The sequence below is a fragment of the Bombyx mori genome, chromosome 8, assembly GCF_030269925.1.
Source record: "Bombyx mori chromosome 8, ASM3026992v2".
Lineage (NCBI taxonomy): Eukaryota > Metazoa > Arthropoda > Insecta > Lepidoptera > Bombycidae > Bombyx > Bombyx mori.
Window position 1 is genome coordinate 8,910,901 of NC_085114.1, and position 16,937 is coordinate 8,927,837.

A 16,937-nucleotide genomic window follows, 5' to 3' on the forward strand; every position below is an offset into this window, starting at 1 on the left:
CCACGACTGATTGTCCAATGACAATAGCAATAGAAGTTTATAGTCATACTATAGGTGCCCCGTGGTTTTACTCACATTAATTTTTTTATACAGTGTAGAATTAAGCATCTTATATTTTCCTGTTACACAGATTTGTTTGTGTCAATCTCTAATCGTACTTGTTATCGCATGATAAAAATATTCTATGCCGGTTATAAATTATCTGAAGCCGATTTCCAACTTCGACGAATCCACCATCTCGCAGAAGAAAACGATAGTATTCCAGCCGGAGGAAAGTCTCAGCTCTGCCCAGCTCTGGCCCAATAGGAGGCGGTTTCCCGCGGAAACGGCTCGGGGTAACTCGGGTTGAGGTTACGCAGCGCGCTACCAGCACTCTAGCATGTTGCAGAAGTTGAAGAGTGATTGATCAGTTGACGATATATCGCGTACTGGCAAGCTAGACTGATTCTCGTTCAGCGGAAGACCCATATAGACCCATACTTTCCTCCTCGAGACCTCACAGAAGGTTCGATTCCAGACTCAAAACAAAAAGTCTTTGTAAAAAATAATCTAAATTCATTCAGCTATATTTCATTATTAACAAACACAAACTTTCACATTTATGATATTATTAGTATAGATAGTATAGTTTCATAAATACAAGGTCCGCCGTCAACATCGGTCGGTTCTGTCCGGTAATTGATGGCCAGCAATAATTCATCGTTTGCTTTGGGTCGCACGCTCGCTCTCTGTCGACGATCTTCGTAGTGATCGTACTTAATGTCTCGCTTATAATACAAATGATACATTAGGTACGCGTTAAAAGAGCACTTTAGATTTATTTTAGAAGTGTAGAACACATTAGGGACAAACATACTTTTAATAAATTGCTGGTATTGTAGTCTCATACGAGTAAGTACAATCAGTCTTATTATTTTTGGCGAGAGGCAATCAATTTTTTGGACTGTGCAATTATATGACGTCTAACCCGCCCTACCAAACTGAAATTATCGTTTTGACCACCACTAAATACGAACTTAGTACACTGGTGCTATAGTCGGAGAACGCTACTGTCCAGTCTTCTCTGAAACTCTTAGTCAAGAGAGAGAAACAGACAGTTTATATGTAGAAATCTATATGATTTAATAGTAAGTCAATTTGTTTTGTAGCTCAAAAAATCATTTGATGTTAGCATTAGTGGCGTCTTAAGCTATTTGAAATAATGTAATGATTGGAAAAATTAAGGAAGATATTAATAAAAAAGTCTTTAATCTCTTTGTTTTCTTAGAAACTAAGTCTTAGAAGTATGTTTTTGTTATTTGGATTTATTGTAGTCTTTTAATTATTTTATATCTTAAGATATGAGTGTTTTAAATTAGTAACACGCAATTGAATTTAAAAACATGAAAGGAATTGAAAATTTTTGGTTTATTTAAACAAACCTCTTTTAAAATAAAGCCTATATTATATCCTAATGTCAATGATTTTAATTATGCTTTTTTGTGTTCGGGTGAGTTCATCTGGTCTTAAGTGGTTATCGGAGCCTGACATCAACGATGTTAATTTCCCCAACCACTTTGAGACATGAGTTCTAATTCTAAGTCTCCGTTCTATAATACAACGGGTGCTCCAAAATGTGCGGGCGCGCATTAATATGAAAATACAGTAATACGAATAAAATGTGATATATTGTTACTTGAAAATCCAAATTTTAGTATAACTGTTTATAATAAATGCAAGTAATAGAACCAAAAAGGGATGAAAGTGAAAGAAATCCCAAAAGAAGAAACAGAAAAGTCCCTACATATGGCACGTTACAGTGGATACATAACCAAAAGAGGGTTGACACCAGACGGCATGATGGGAGGATATATTGCACCGACTCCACATAATCTGGCATAAGAGCAAAAAGAAGATGAAAAAGTTAATAAAAATCAATGCTTTATGACCTTTTGATAAATTCGCTAACAAAATATTTGAACAGTTTTTTCAAATGTTATTCATTGAACATTCATTTATGAATCACCATTTGAAGTTCAATGGCTTCTTATGAAGGGGGCGTATGAAAAGCTCGACAAGTTAATTACGTGATCGAAGTTTATTTAGAAGCGAGGTTCTTAAAGAACAGTGTATTCGAATTGACATGTTGGCCCTTAAGGAAAGCCGAGTTCCAGAAATTTCTTAAAATTAATGAATATTAAAAGTTTTCCATTTGAATGTTTCAGATTTATTTGTTGCCAACCTGCCGTAAAAGTACGTTTCAAATGGCCAGTATTGCAAAACGTCAACTTCATAGGTGCTTTATTTACACCCATTATGGCTTTGAAGTAACAAAATATCATTTAAATCAAATCTAAAGCGTCTTTATTTCTGAATAACAATATATCTATACTTAATATTATAAAGAGGAAAGATTTGTTTGTTTGTTTGTTTGTATTGAATAGGCTTCGAAACTACTGAACCGATTTGAAAAATTCTTTCACTGTTTGGAAGCTACACTATCTCCGAGTGACTTAAGCTATATTTTTTTTAACAAAAATTAGGGATCCTTACTAAAACTTTTGTTATAGACCCGAGCGAAGCCGGAGCGGGCCGCTATCTTTAATAAAATAATGTAATATATAATAGAATGAAACTTAATATAAGTATTCCATAAATTATTATGTTTATTATAAGTATTAGAAGGCCTTAGACATACATTATTAGTAATAAAAATATATTATATAACATGTATTGAACCCGGGTGTACTGAATAAGAAGAGGTATTAATGCAGAGTGCTATTGAATATGTATCATAACAAATTTACAGTGAAACGTATCTCTTTTTATTGCCTTTTAAGGTTGACGAGATTTCGGCCCGCTAACATCATCAATGTCAGAGGTATAGCCAAGCCGCTGTCTAAATTTTTCGATTACTCAAACTACTGTAAAATAAAGGTTATTCAGCCTAATAATATTTAAGAAATGTAATGTGCCATTATAATAATAGAAGCTATGTATGCTTAAAAAAATAACAAAATAAACATAACGCAAATGCCATTCATGGACGAAACAGTGGACTGTCAATTTATTTACCGAGAATAGATAATGCTATTCATTGCTTAAATAAAGACGCTTCGAAAATAGTACGAATCTAAAATACCCTATTCCCATTTCTGCGACATGTTCAGAAGTCGTAAACGGCGGCGATCCGCCAACATAGCTGCACTTAGCCTCACTGCGACCGCCCCGGGGCCTCTTGACATGAATTAAAAATGCACGCTGCATTAGTAGCTGCTTCCCTGAAGTGAGTAGGATGCTGATTTTGGGGCACTCGATTTTGTTATAAAACTGTGTCTTATATTTGAGGGTTTTATTTATTTATTTGTTGATAATCTTTTTAAGCGCTTTCAGTGGATTGATCATTGTGTTGATGTAGTTACTTAGCGTCTTTAAGATTTTCGCAAAGATTTACAGCATTTTGGTTCTTCGTGTACTTGTTGGTATCTCGTATGGATTTTTCTTATCGTTGACTTGGAGGCCTTTCCAGCTTCACCAGAAGGGCAGATGTGTTCAAGGCTCTGGCCGGACCACAAACAATAATTCACTCATGGCCTTGGATTTCCTGTACTATGAGAACTAAAGACTATACTTATGTACGTTTCAATAAATAAATATATAGATATTAAACATCCAGACGAACAGCAAACGAGCCGGACTATCTTTACCCTTTATTTTTCTAATGAAATACGTACTCAACAAATGTTCACGATTGACTTCCACGGTGAAGGAATAACATCGTGTAATAAAAATCAAACCCGCAAAATTATAATTTGCGTAATCACTGGTGGTAGGACCTCTTGGGAGTCCGCGCGGGTAGGTACCACCACCCCGCCTATTTCCGCCGTGAAGCAGTAATGCGTTTCGGTTCGAAGGGTGGGGTAGCCGTTGTAACTATACTGAGACCTTAGAACTTATATCTCGAGGTGGGTGGCGCATTTACGTTGTAGATGTCTATGGGCTCCAGTAACCACTTAACATCAGGTGGGCTGTGAGCTCGTCCATCCATCTAAGCAATAAAAAAAATAAAAAAAAACCCATCCATAAATGGGTCTCCTGTTAGCCTCGTCAACACGACCGGTCCTGCAGTGCCTACATCCAGCGAATTCCCGTGACCTCCGACAGGCCATCGGTCCACTTTGTGGGAGGCAACCTTGGCCGCTACCATAGCCAATAATACTGGAGGTTCCGCGGACCGAGGGCCCGTTTTTTAATTCTGTCAATCCTTTTGAGGGGTTTTCCATAATCCGCCGCTTGGCATGGAGGTTGGAGATCGCAGTATTACTGTTATAATAGTCGATAGTTCGAGCTGAATTCACATTCCCGCCCACCTGGTTTCAAAGAAAAACGCCCAATCTGGTGCATGCTTAACCACCTGAGAACGGGAGTTGGTCACTGTAACCAACTGCGGCAGAGATGGGGCTGGACGGAAAACGAAAGCTGTGAATGCGGATGCCCAGAGCAAACTATACGCCACATTGTCATGGAATGCCCACTAACGAGATTCGCAGGCCAAGTGGAAGATCTCAAAAATGTAACAGAAGAAGCTATCGATTATTTCACAAACTGTAAATTTAAATTATAACCACGCAGTGTAAACGAATGCCATACGATAAATAAATAATAGTCGGAAACTTTGCTGCCCATTCGCTGGATAGTCCCTTAATTAGGTGTTATTCTTTTTATAGGAAGACGTCACACGCTTTTAGTTTACCTTACATTATGCCTTGCTAATGATTACCAGTGCCTATGTTAAACCATCCTTTTGAACGCCCATGGTCAGTTAATAAAGCTTTATAATTATTGTAAAATGGATCAAGATATTAAAACATATATTATTACTAATAATATATACATTTTGTTTAACAATATGTGAGGATTTCCAATGCTTTACGTAAATATGTGTACTGTACGTATACGTGACATTAAGTCGAAGAGTTAAGAATAATATGCTCGTGGTAAAATATGACTTGGTCGCTACTTGTTCACGTCACATCACACTGTACGTCACAAGTTACATGTAGTGTTTATTTTGTTTATGTCTGTAAAATTAGTTTATTTCAGTTTAATGTGTTTGTGATATTCTTGGCAAAAATGCGATTAAAAATTGTATGTATGTAAACTCAGCGTAAGCAAGATTATTTTATAGATATTTATTACATAAATGACTAACATTTTAATGTATTTATGGCATTCGTTAGAAGAATGAATTCGGGATCCACCACTCATGTTGTTTATAACCAACAAATCGAAGTCTACAGAAAATAAAATTTAACTAAACTAACTGTTTTTAATTTAAAAACACGCATGACTGCTTCTCAACAAAAATGCACGGCTTCTCATAATAAACCAAGCATTTACCACCATTGATTCAGCGAATCACATTGAACACGGCCGTAATGGACTATAATGATAATGGCTGCGTTAAACAATATAAATTAGCATCATCCATAATTAATAAGTACGGCATACTAACAAAAGGTTAACGCGGAAAAGGGGGATGTGAAAAGCGCTTACAAAGAGCGAAAAAATTAAGCACCTTCCCTGAGGTACGTGGGTCAACAAAGATAATTTTCCCGCAATAAATTGAAGGAGCGCACACTGGTTAATTACGGCTTCGTACCTGGCTGCTGAAGATAAAACAAAAATCAGCGAACGCACAAGATATTTTCGTGCAGATGCCACAAAGAATAATAATAATAATATAACTCTTTATTTAACACCACATGTACAGAGTAAGCATATAAAACAAATAAAAAACGAAAGCGATCTCTTCCAGGCAACCTTGCAGGGAGAGGAATAAGCAAACTGGACGGTGCTATCTATATCTTAATAAACTTACATAAAAATATGTACTTATATACACATGTGAAAAATAAATACAATATAAGATAGACTTACATACGATTAAATACAAATAAATACTAAAAATAGTAGTAGTAAAAGTAAATACAAAATAAGTAGCAACTTATACAGTTATATCGTAGGAGCCATATTATTGTGCAAGGTAGTGTGATTTTAATCTGAACTTGAAAATTTCCGGCGAGGACGATTGTTTGATGCTTAAGGGTAGTGCATTCCATAAACGGACTGCTTCAACCGTAAAGGAATTGTTATAAAATGAACCGGAAGCCGGAAACTTCAGCATTAAATTCTCCGATGACCTAAGTGAATGGGAGTTTGCTGTAAGAATGTTAGATTTGAACGTTTGTTTTCTCAGCCATTAGACTAACGGTGATACCTCTGTCAGTACGTTCTAAAGTACGTCCTAAAACCTAAAGTAGAAGTTAGGTACTAAGGTAAGGTGAGTAAAGTACTGTTAATAAGGTTGATTTTTGATATGAAACATCTATAGCCGCACGTAAAACCGATTGCTGGCCTGGCGACGCATGCCGTGGCGACGCGTCGATGCGTTAGAAGGTAGTATATATATAAACAGTATATATGTAGTAGCGTGTACGGTGCGGTCACGCGTCGCCACGAGCAAGCAACTGTTTCTTAATAATGTAATGTTAATATTTTATATTATTGATTAATAATATTTAAGATTTTTGTTTCTGTTGTAACACACGTATTATATTTGCTATTGTTACGCGCTGGGGTTCGGGATAAATAAAAATTCTATCGAATTACAAGTTAATACTGTATTCAACACTTAAAACACTCAACTCGCTTCTTCCGCTTCGCTTCAGGTGATCCGTTCGCTGTTTCGCTTCGAGTAGTTCCGATTACTAGTAGTTAGTTGACAGCGTACCATCTCTGCAACGCTTTTATAGCCGATACCACATCCCTAGAATTATCGAGAATATTCCACACATTTCGAGTATTGTGTTTCCGCTATTATGACAATAGATGGCGTTGTACTTCTTGAACGTTTTGGATGCTACTAGATCCTTTGATATTCGCCCGACTATTCGGCGATAGATGGCGTTACTCTTACCGGTGTCACACTATTATATTTGCAATTTCTACATTTTTTACCGACACTTCTCAGTGATGAAACTGCATTTGGTGTAATCGGTGGTATAACTAGCCGGTTGAAAGCATCTACGTCTGTTTTCCACTTGAATAAAAAACTGGGTTTGATTTTGCTAATTTGTTCAGTACCTTTGGCAGCATAAAAGACATACACACACGTACGTTCATTGCTTATTAATGAAGTATTATTATTGATGAATAAACATAGGAAATTTGTCGAAAGCCTTGAACCTTTTCAGTCGTATTTGTTTATGGTGTGAAAGAGGCAAAGCAGATAAGCGGCCGCTGCATAATGGAGACTCAAAGAAACAAGTGTTAATTCGTTAACTGTTCTCAAATTAAGTTGCGTTTTATTTTTATTTTTCGAGGACGAATAATTTATACTAGTGGTAGGACCTCTTGTGAGTCCGCGCAGGTAGGTGCCACCACCCTGCCTATTTCTGCCGTGAAGCAGTAATGCGTTTCGGTTTGAAGGGTGGGGCAGTCGGTGTAACTATACTGAGATCTTAGAACTTATATCTCAAGGTGGGTGGCGCATTTACGTTGTAGATGTCAATGGGCTCCAGTAACCAGTTAACACCAAGTGTGTTGTGAGCTCGTCCACCTACCTAAGCAATAAAAAAAAAAAAACAATCTGTAACATTTAAAATAGACACGAAGGTTACTGCTTCACTAATTACCTGCAACCTCTTAGGTAACATTTGGAAAGGCCTCAAAATCCAGTTACTTTTTTACAGTTTTTTTTTTTGGATTCTCCCAAATATTTTCTCGGTATAGAGCAAAACATTACATGAGAAGAACGAGAAGAGGAAAATTAATAATATTTACGAAGCAAATAACGTAATAAAATAATTAATCTTAATTGATGTTTTAAACCTTTGATTACTGAGTTAATGCTTTTACCGGAGGAGGAACATATTATACATGATGACTTAGTATTTTTCCATAACTAACCTTAAGAACTTATTGATTTAAGGGTGTAAATAAAATAAAATATTAATTACCGTTAAGCTTTGTACTAGTCCGTGCAGAATATGTGTTATTCTTTTATTTAGTTCAGATTTAGTGAGTCTACATTCTCAAGAACAGGTTAGCGTTAGACTGATTCTTTTCTCGCACAAGTCCCTTGACCACACACGTCGTATTTTTTTTCTATATTACTTTATTGCGTGCAATGTGGAAACCTATAAGCCATGACTATTGAAATTTTAATTTAATAGCATCCCAAATTTTATTTTGGTTCCCCAGTATATGACATTTGTGTAGAAGCAAATTTAAGATACACATTACATAGCAGCTTTATGTTAACGAATTTTCTCGACAACGAACAAATTACATTCGATTTAAACAAAAAGAAGCAAGATGTTAAATCAGTCGCAATCTTGTATTCGATTTTCACAACTCCCGAGAGCTTCTAGTCTAGGAGCCACAATGATTCGGTTCCCGAATGTATTTTCCACTGAGATCAAATGTTGCAGTTTTGTAGTGCACCGAACGTGAACTGTAAATAGAATGGACTTAATCTCCAACCGGCTTTATATATACTGAGCTAGACATATACGTAAATCAGAAATACATTTAAATTTCAGTCGCTCGCTTCAAAACTACTATAAATGGTTTTATTGAACTTTTATTTGTTTAAAGTAGTTGAGCGGATGACCTTGCAAACTACCTGGATGTTAGAGGGTTGTCAGAGTCCATAGATAAGTATTCCGTCGTTGGCAGTGAGATGTGATCAAGTTACAGTTGCGTTTAGTTGTTTGTTACTCTTAGTTGTTTCGTTGATCTTTATAGAGCATTTTCTGAGGCTACATTGATCTGTTTGGCGGAGTGAATAATAGCAAGCGATGATGATGAGTGCGGCACGAATTTATTTTTGGCTTAGGATGGGGAAATATCTATATGCCCTTTACTTTCCATTTGCATTAGAATTTTGACGATCCACGTGATTACTTCTGGCCAGAGCTAAGCTGAGGGAGGCATAAGGTGGGCTAGCTGATATAACGTATAAATTAGGAAGCAGTAGCATCTAGCCCTAGAACTAGCTTACTCAGCCTGGTGCCACAAATAACGATCATCATTAGACTCTCTGGCCACAAGCCACTGGAACTTTTGGATGGATATCTTATCTTAAATACCAATCGGATCTGAGAATCTTCTAAGGATAATAATTGTATGTGTGGCTATTCGTCAGTGATTACCGCTAGGCTGTGCTAGTACACCCTTCCCTTTATTAATATCTCCCTCCCAAATTTGCTCGTTCCATCTACTAGTTCCTATCTATTATTACTGGTAGCTGGATTTATTATGAGCCGCATGTGTGATTGCTACCACGTTATCAATATTAGCTAGAAAAATTTGTACATTCCGGCTTGAAGGGGACGATATACCCTTTATGATATTTTTGAAGACTTTTTCCTCATGTCTCAAGATTGGCAACACTTTTGTGATGCTTGTACGCTCCGGGAATTATTTAAACCATGGTGAACGTGAGCTCGACTTCCCGTATTATGTAATAAAGGATATTTGGTTATAAACGATGATAAACTTCGAAGATTATTTACTAAAACTGTAGTACATTTTGAGAGAGATCGTACTAATACATATTAACTGTACAGAGTGTTCTGTAATGTTTATTACGCTTGAGAATCCACAATGCAGTCACTGTCGTCGGCATAAGTGACCGTTGCAGTGCCGTCGAGAACGCTCGACCAATTTAAAATTATTTCGTGCCTTCTTGCCGCATCATTAAATTCAAGGGCGCACTGCTTAGTGCCAGAACCCATTAACTTAATATATGAGTACGAGCAATCGGCTTTTTGTTACCACGACTCGACACGACAAACGTTCTCATGCGTAATTGCTAAATTGTTCGGATGGTGGGCTGATTTACATTGATTTAGTGACTGGCGACAGTGAAGAGCATCACTGGACCGTGCTATTTACACGTGTTGAGTATGTTGCGGTAATTATTATTAATGTATTATAAATGGGAGTCACGAGAATAATAGAAATGAAGAAGTCGAGAGAAAGAAGTCGACAGAAAGAAGCCCTATAATCTAGGTGCATTATATCTGTATTATTTTCATCGTCAATGATACTGATTAGGTGCTGCTTTAGGCGGGGATAGATTTGAATTAGCATACGGGAGGTTAATGCCTGGATAGATAGCCTTCAGCATTGGGGAATCGCCCCATAGACAAAACCCACTGAATTTCTCGCTGAATCTTTTCAGTGGGTCGCTGTTCCGATCCGGCAGTAGACTGAACGCAGCAGTGTTCTTGCTAATGCCAGTATTAGTAATTCTTTCAGGTTGAGCCCCTGAGCTCACTTACTAGTCCGCTCGAAGTTGGAATAGCCATTTAGGCTATAAGGTAGGAAAAAAAGGGAATTAATGCATAAAGGAAGAAATAACAAATAGGAAGAAATATAATTAAAATATTCGATTACCTGGATCGCACTTTCGGACCTGTCCAAAGCGCTAAAGCAGCGGCATGTATTCATTCTAGGTCTAGAAGAAAGCGCTGAACTATCACCGCCCACTAAATCAATGTAAATATGTATGTAGTTATCTATTTCTGTAATAGTGCAATGTTTTTTTTTAATTGCTTAGGTGGCTGGACCTGATGCTCAGTAGTTACCGGAACCCATAGACATCCACAACGTAAATGCCGCCACCCACCTTGAGATATGAGTTCTAAGGTTCACATTATTGCTTCACGGCAGAAATAGGTAGGGTGGTGGTACCTACCCGTGCGGACTCACAAGACGTCCTACCACCAGTAATTACGCATAACTTTACGGGTTTGATTTTTAACATGTTGTTTATTGATCGCCTTGTTTGCTGCAATGCTCCAATTCGGTACTGTTGAATTATTAAAACGGTTAAAAATTAATGTTTTTTTGTTTATTTCGACGTTGAGTGTAAATAAAATGACGGAATTGAGTTTTCTGGGTCGGGTTGATTGCCTTCATCCGAATGTTTCTGCAACTATCTATTTTCCGACATATGTAAATTTCCAACAAGCCTTTTCGATTCGTCGGACATGTCCAATTCGCACGTGAAATGGAACTGCAATTGGAAAAATCGCCGTGAATCATGTGTTTTCTTTCTTATTACTACTACTACTATTACTACTACTACTACTACTTACTACTACTTTCACTACTGATGAAATGGAATATTATCACAATTGTTTTTTTTTTTACTAAAAAAATTATTTTAATTAGGCTTGAATTTATCCAATGGAACTGAGATATCATTTGTATATATGAGAGTGGGCAGTGACAAACATGTAGTGGTCTCGCATGTTTTATATCTATGTAGCCCCGTAATTTATTATCAGATGACCGAGAGCTCGTATGCTTATCACAGCTAATAATAAAAGCAGATAAACAGTTATTACTTAAATAAAAGCACCGCCTAATTTTGAGGGGCTTATGTACCTATTATACATTAAAAATTTATCACAAAGTTAAAAATTGAAGTCGTCGTGGCCTAAAGGATAAGACTTTTTTTTTATGATTGAATGATTGCTGGTGGCCCGGAGGCCTTTCCAGTTTCACCAGGACAGGTGGGCAAGCAAAGGCTCAGCCAGGAGGGGTGGGATTTGCTAACAGCTACCCGAGCGCCTCCGAAGGAGACCTAACAGCTCAAGAGTAGCTGCTTCGCGAATGAAAGCCCCTAAGCCTGCTCCTAGTGTTAGAGCTGAAGGCGTCTAATGCAAAGGTTAGTGGATCTGATGGATCCGTAAGGACTTGTCTAGGGCGTCGACGGTGACTGGCTCCTGCGTGATCAGGATTCGGGGAGTAGTCAGCGGCGGCAACGATAAGGCGATTATCATGACGTGGATAAAACGTCCGGTGCAATCTAGCGATGCACCGGTGTTCGAATCCCGTAGGCGGGTACAATTTTTTCTAATGAAATACGTACTTAACATATGTTCACGATTGACTTCCATGGTGAAGAAATAACATCGTGTAATTAAAATCAAACCCGCCAAATTATAATTTGCGTAATTACTGGTGGTAGGACCTCTTGTGAGTCCGCACGGGTAGGTACCACCACCCCGCCTATTTTCTGTCGTGAAGCAGTAATGCGTTTCGGTTTGAAGGGTGGAGCAGCCGTTGTAACTATACTGAGACCTTAGAACTTATATCTCAAGGTGTGTGGCGCATTTACGTTGTGGATGTCTATGGGCTCCAGTAACCACTTAACACCAAGTGGGCTGTGAGCTCGGTCACAAGCCCAAGCAATAAAAAAAAAAGCCAAGAAATAGCTACTATTACAACAAAGTTAATTTTAGTGTCGTAATTTGTTTTAATGTAATAGGAAGTATATTGCAAATAGACGTTTTAGTTTCTGTTTTTACGGTCTAAAATGCTAATATACTTTTTCATTTTAACAAAGTACTCGGATTTAGAACTCGAATTAGTGTGGAATTTTCATTTCATTTTCAGAAGAATGGTCTTCAGCTTGTGTTTGAGGTATATGTTTAAGCAATCATGTAGAGATGGAATCAGTGATATTTTTACAATCAATATTGTAAAAAAGTAGTGGATTTCATTGTTACTAATACATAAGAAAATATAGTTTGGTCATTATGAAACATACGATAATAGCAATAATTAAATTTCGCTAAGACTGTTAGGTGGGTATAAAAGTACATAATACTGCAAATGAATGCAACTTTGAGACAAACCGGTCAAGGTTTCAATTTCCACTTTGTAAATGGAAATTACATATTTCTTGATTTGTTGTCTCAAAGATGAAAAAAATATCCACTAGAGTATAAATAATTTAATGATAGTAAAAAGTTTAAAGTTTGTGACTTACAAATCAGTAGTTTCGCTTACAGTTTTTTTTTTTTCTTCTTTCCTAAGCTGGTAGCCTTGAGAGGCTATTCCAGCGTAACCTTAACTAGTAACTCAGTGGGCTGTGTCTGAGGGTTAATTTACTCGTCGAGCCCTTCGTCGCGAGCGACGGGTTCGACGAGAACGGTGACCGGTGCTTGAGGTACCTAAAAGCACCGTTAGTGGATCGGGAGGATCCGAGATGACGTGAACTTACAGTCCTATAACAGAAATAATGTTTGAGAATAATTTTATTTTAAATTAAAATTTGTTGAAATTAAATACAAGTTTCAAATAAATTCAAAAGGTTCAAAACATGATCAGGAAAATCCAATTTCACTCTTCTATTTGAAATGTTTTACTTCAATTCGTAACAAGCGCAGTGTTAATTTAAAACTATTGGCACGTGTAATCCTCCCGGCGTTTGACATGCGCTGTTTAATTAATGAAGTACATTTAATGGTCCAATTTCGCTGTATCGAGTGAAAGATCAACTAAAATTTCAGTAGAATTAATCCAATTAATGTTGCTTACGTAAAACATTACGTAGACAAATAAATCACGCCATGATATGCATCTGACTGAATTTCACAATAGAAAATGTACAAAATCTATTTTTAATTTTTATCAGCAGGCACTCTTTTAATGAGATTAAAGGAGTCGTGGCCTAAAGGATAATTATGTCGTCCAGTGCATTGGCATCTAGCGATGCACCGGTGTTCGAATCCCGCTGAAAGGTATAATTTTTTCTTATGAAATACGTACTTAATAAATGTTCAAGATTGACTTCCACGTTGAAGGAATAACATCGTGTAATAAAAATCAAACTCGCAAAATTATAATTTGCGTTATTACCGGTGGTAGGACGTCTCGTCATTCCACAGTAGTCTTCAAAATAGTTAGTACTAGCGATAGGAACTTCATCTTCATGATCATCATATGTGTCATGATCGAAATCATCTCCATATTCGGTATTCGATATGCGGGCTTCATCACTGTCGGAGTCGTTATCACCAACATGAATAATAAATTCTTCAGTCAACGTGTCTACCACATGAACGCTTATCCTATAGGTTATCTATATTTTTCCTATATTTTTCTTCTATTTTATTCACTTTTTGGCACACTTTATTCCAATTAGGTACCACATTTCTACCTATTTCTGCCGTGAAGTTACAATCTGTAGGGTGGAACTGCCGCCATACGTTACACTTTCCGACCTAATTTCTCAAGCTTAGTAATGGCATCTTTTAATGTCTATAGATTTAAATAAAGAAAGACTAAACAATAAATCGTAAATCCGATACCAATAACACTCTGTAATTTCACAGAATCGAACACACATTTCGGATCCTAACGTCAACAGTAATCCACGGTGAGTACAGAGAAAATTCAGTTCACGTTTTGCGTTTGGTATCTGTCAAAATACCAGTTCTTAGTTATAATCCCAATGTCACATAACAATAACCCTAACAAAGGTCTCTCGGCTCCGTTTCTAAATCCAAAATTAATTTTAAATGAAAACGTAAATGCAAATCCTATTATAACTGAATTCGCAAAAGCTCTTCGTTAATAAATACATGCCCCTGGCAAAATAATGTGGTAAAATGAATGTAAACGGATTATAATACATATTAATCTGAAATTGTCAGCGTGCATCGATGGACATATTCAATGACAGCAAATAACAAGAGTCGCGAACATCAAATTAATTACGACTCACGACCGCCCACGGACGCGGGATATGATTAACATTTACTCGTAAATTTTATGAACAATAACACATGTGATATTAATTCATAAATGTTTGTGGGAGCTCTCAAAATAATTAACGTTTGTTTGGATGTTTTGTCAAAATTGCTTGATAGGTAATCCGAGCCGATTTAGCATTGTTATATTTATTACCAGTAGAGTCTAATTATAAGTTAAAAAACAATTGAAAAGTATGACTTGAAATTTTTTTGTTCGTTGCGATTATCATTCGCCCACGATATGCGTTTTGTTTTAGAATATTTCTGAACAAAATTCACAGCACAGTAAGACGGAATTTCGCTAGTATTTGTTATAAAAATTATCATTAAAGTGATTTTTTATAAAGGATTTTGCATTGATAATATCTTACGAAAAACTTAACTAATCGTTCTAGCAAAAGTCGCTCGATTTCCACGAGTAACTACGTAATTATGTAAATTGATTAACTTTTGAGATTCACGGGCTCAATTTTTCATACACAATATTATTTATTTCTTTAACACGGAGGCAGTTACAGTTCATGGAAACGTGCTTGTCAGATACGGACTATTAATTTAACTGAAATGTCATCGTCCGTGAAGATTTGCATCCCAGAATAGTCGCCTCTCTCGATATGAGTGCAGCGGGCGTCTTATCTTCCTATATCAATGCTTCTACGACACGAATGTTCTCAACATCAGCCAGCCTAGCGCTATCGTGTTTGGAATCTGAAGCACAAACAGATGCTTACGGGAATGATGCTACTTGCTAAAATTTTGTTTACTCCGTTACATTGTTTTACCGTATTTAGTGCTATTTTACCGATAGTCTATGAACTGAGATTTTGAATTTGTCGTGGCTGAAGGATAAGATACACAGTGCATACGTATGAAGCGATGCAACGGTGTTCGAACGGTGTTTAGATTAATTTTGTTTGTTCGTATTTCAAATGTTTCGGCACGATTTCTCGTTATTTATTGGTATCAGCATAGTTTTGCTCGCGCGTACTAATTTGACTAATCTGAGCGTAGGCACTCCAAACTTCTGCGTACGTCTAGTTACGAAAGAAGCACGTTAGCTTATTGGTCTTTGTAGTTCAGTGCTAACTTTTAGTTTATTCAATTAATTAAAAACTGTCGATTTTGATTTACGATTATCTATACTAATATTATAAAGAGGAAAGATTTGTTTGTTTGTTTGTTTCGAATGGGCTCCGAAACTACTGGACCGATTTGAAAAAAATTTTTTCCATTAGAAGCCGACATTGTCCCTGATGAACATAGGCTACTTTTTTTAATTTTTTTTTTTTTTTTGGTTTCATGTGTGTTTTAATGTTTCCGAAGCGAAGCGAGGGCGGGTCGCTAGTTATTTATATATCGACACGTTTTGATCGGCGCAACCGCTTGCAAAGAAGTTTGTAACCAAGCTAGCCCGCTACTACCTATTGTAGTAGGTAACACGAATAATTTCAATACGCACATTTGACATACTGGACCAGGCTAAGGCCCACCCTGGGCTGTAAGGCCTAAGATGATGATGATGATGATGATGCACATTTGATATCATGGTATTGTTGCAACGAAGGGTGGTCAGAATTTATTCATATTAAGGACATCATTTCTCGCAAAATTAATATTAAAATACTAATAGCTCTTGGTATTCAAATTTTTGATGAAGTAGTTTATCTTTTTATTTATTTTAATAACGTACATCTGTCATATGTATATTCTGTAGCAAAACGATAAGGTTGAGTTATAACGTATTGCGCACACGACGTATCCGGAGCCACGTGTGCGGTAGTGGCCGCCTTTCTTCACGCCTTATTACCGAGAGAAATTAGTCCCGCCAGAGACGTCCTAACCACCCAGTAGATTCAAGTTTGTCGTCATTTTGGATTTATTAATAGTTTGTTTTGAATAGGTTTTCTTTTTTTTTTGTGTTTGACTTATGTCAGGTGCTAATTTTAATTGGTCATTGGCAAGTACGCAGAAGAGCTCACGCGTAATCTGGCGTTGAGTTGAGCTATCGGAGCGTACATCCGATAGTGAATGCGTTCGCCTTGTGAATCATAAGTAGGAAGTTTGGATAGTATTAGAACACGACTTACTTAACTGACAGCGACGGGGCAAATCAAAGCCGCCCTAAACATGTCTTGTCGGATCTCATCACTTTCGGTGCCTTTAGGACCCTCAAGCACCGGTCACCATCCTCGTCGATCTTGTCGACTACGACGAAGAGTTTGACGAGCGAACTAACCCATAGACACAGTCCACTGATTTTCTCGCCGGATCTTCTCACTGTGACACGATTCCGATCCGATGGTACCTATATTCTGCGAAGCACTGCTCTTGCTACGG

General features: G+C 37.1%; 1 non-coding gene across 1 annotated transcript; it reads right to left on the reverse strand.

Moving 5' to 3' along the window:
- Positions 1–4,923: 4,923 nt before the first annotated feature.
- On the reverse strand, positions 4,924–5,044 carry Mir989b (microRNA mir-989b). Its single transcript, NR_107698.1, has one exon. It is a non-coding gene; the product is annotated as a microRNA mir-989b (primary transcript).
- Positions 5,045–16,937: the final 11,893 nt, after the last annotated feature.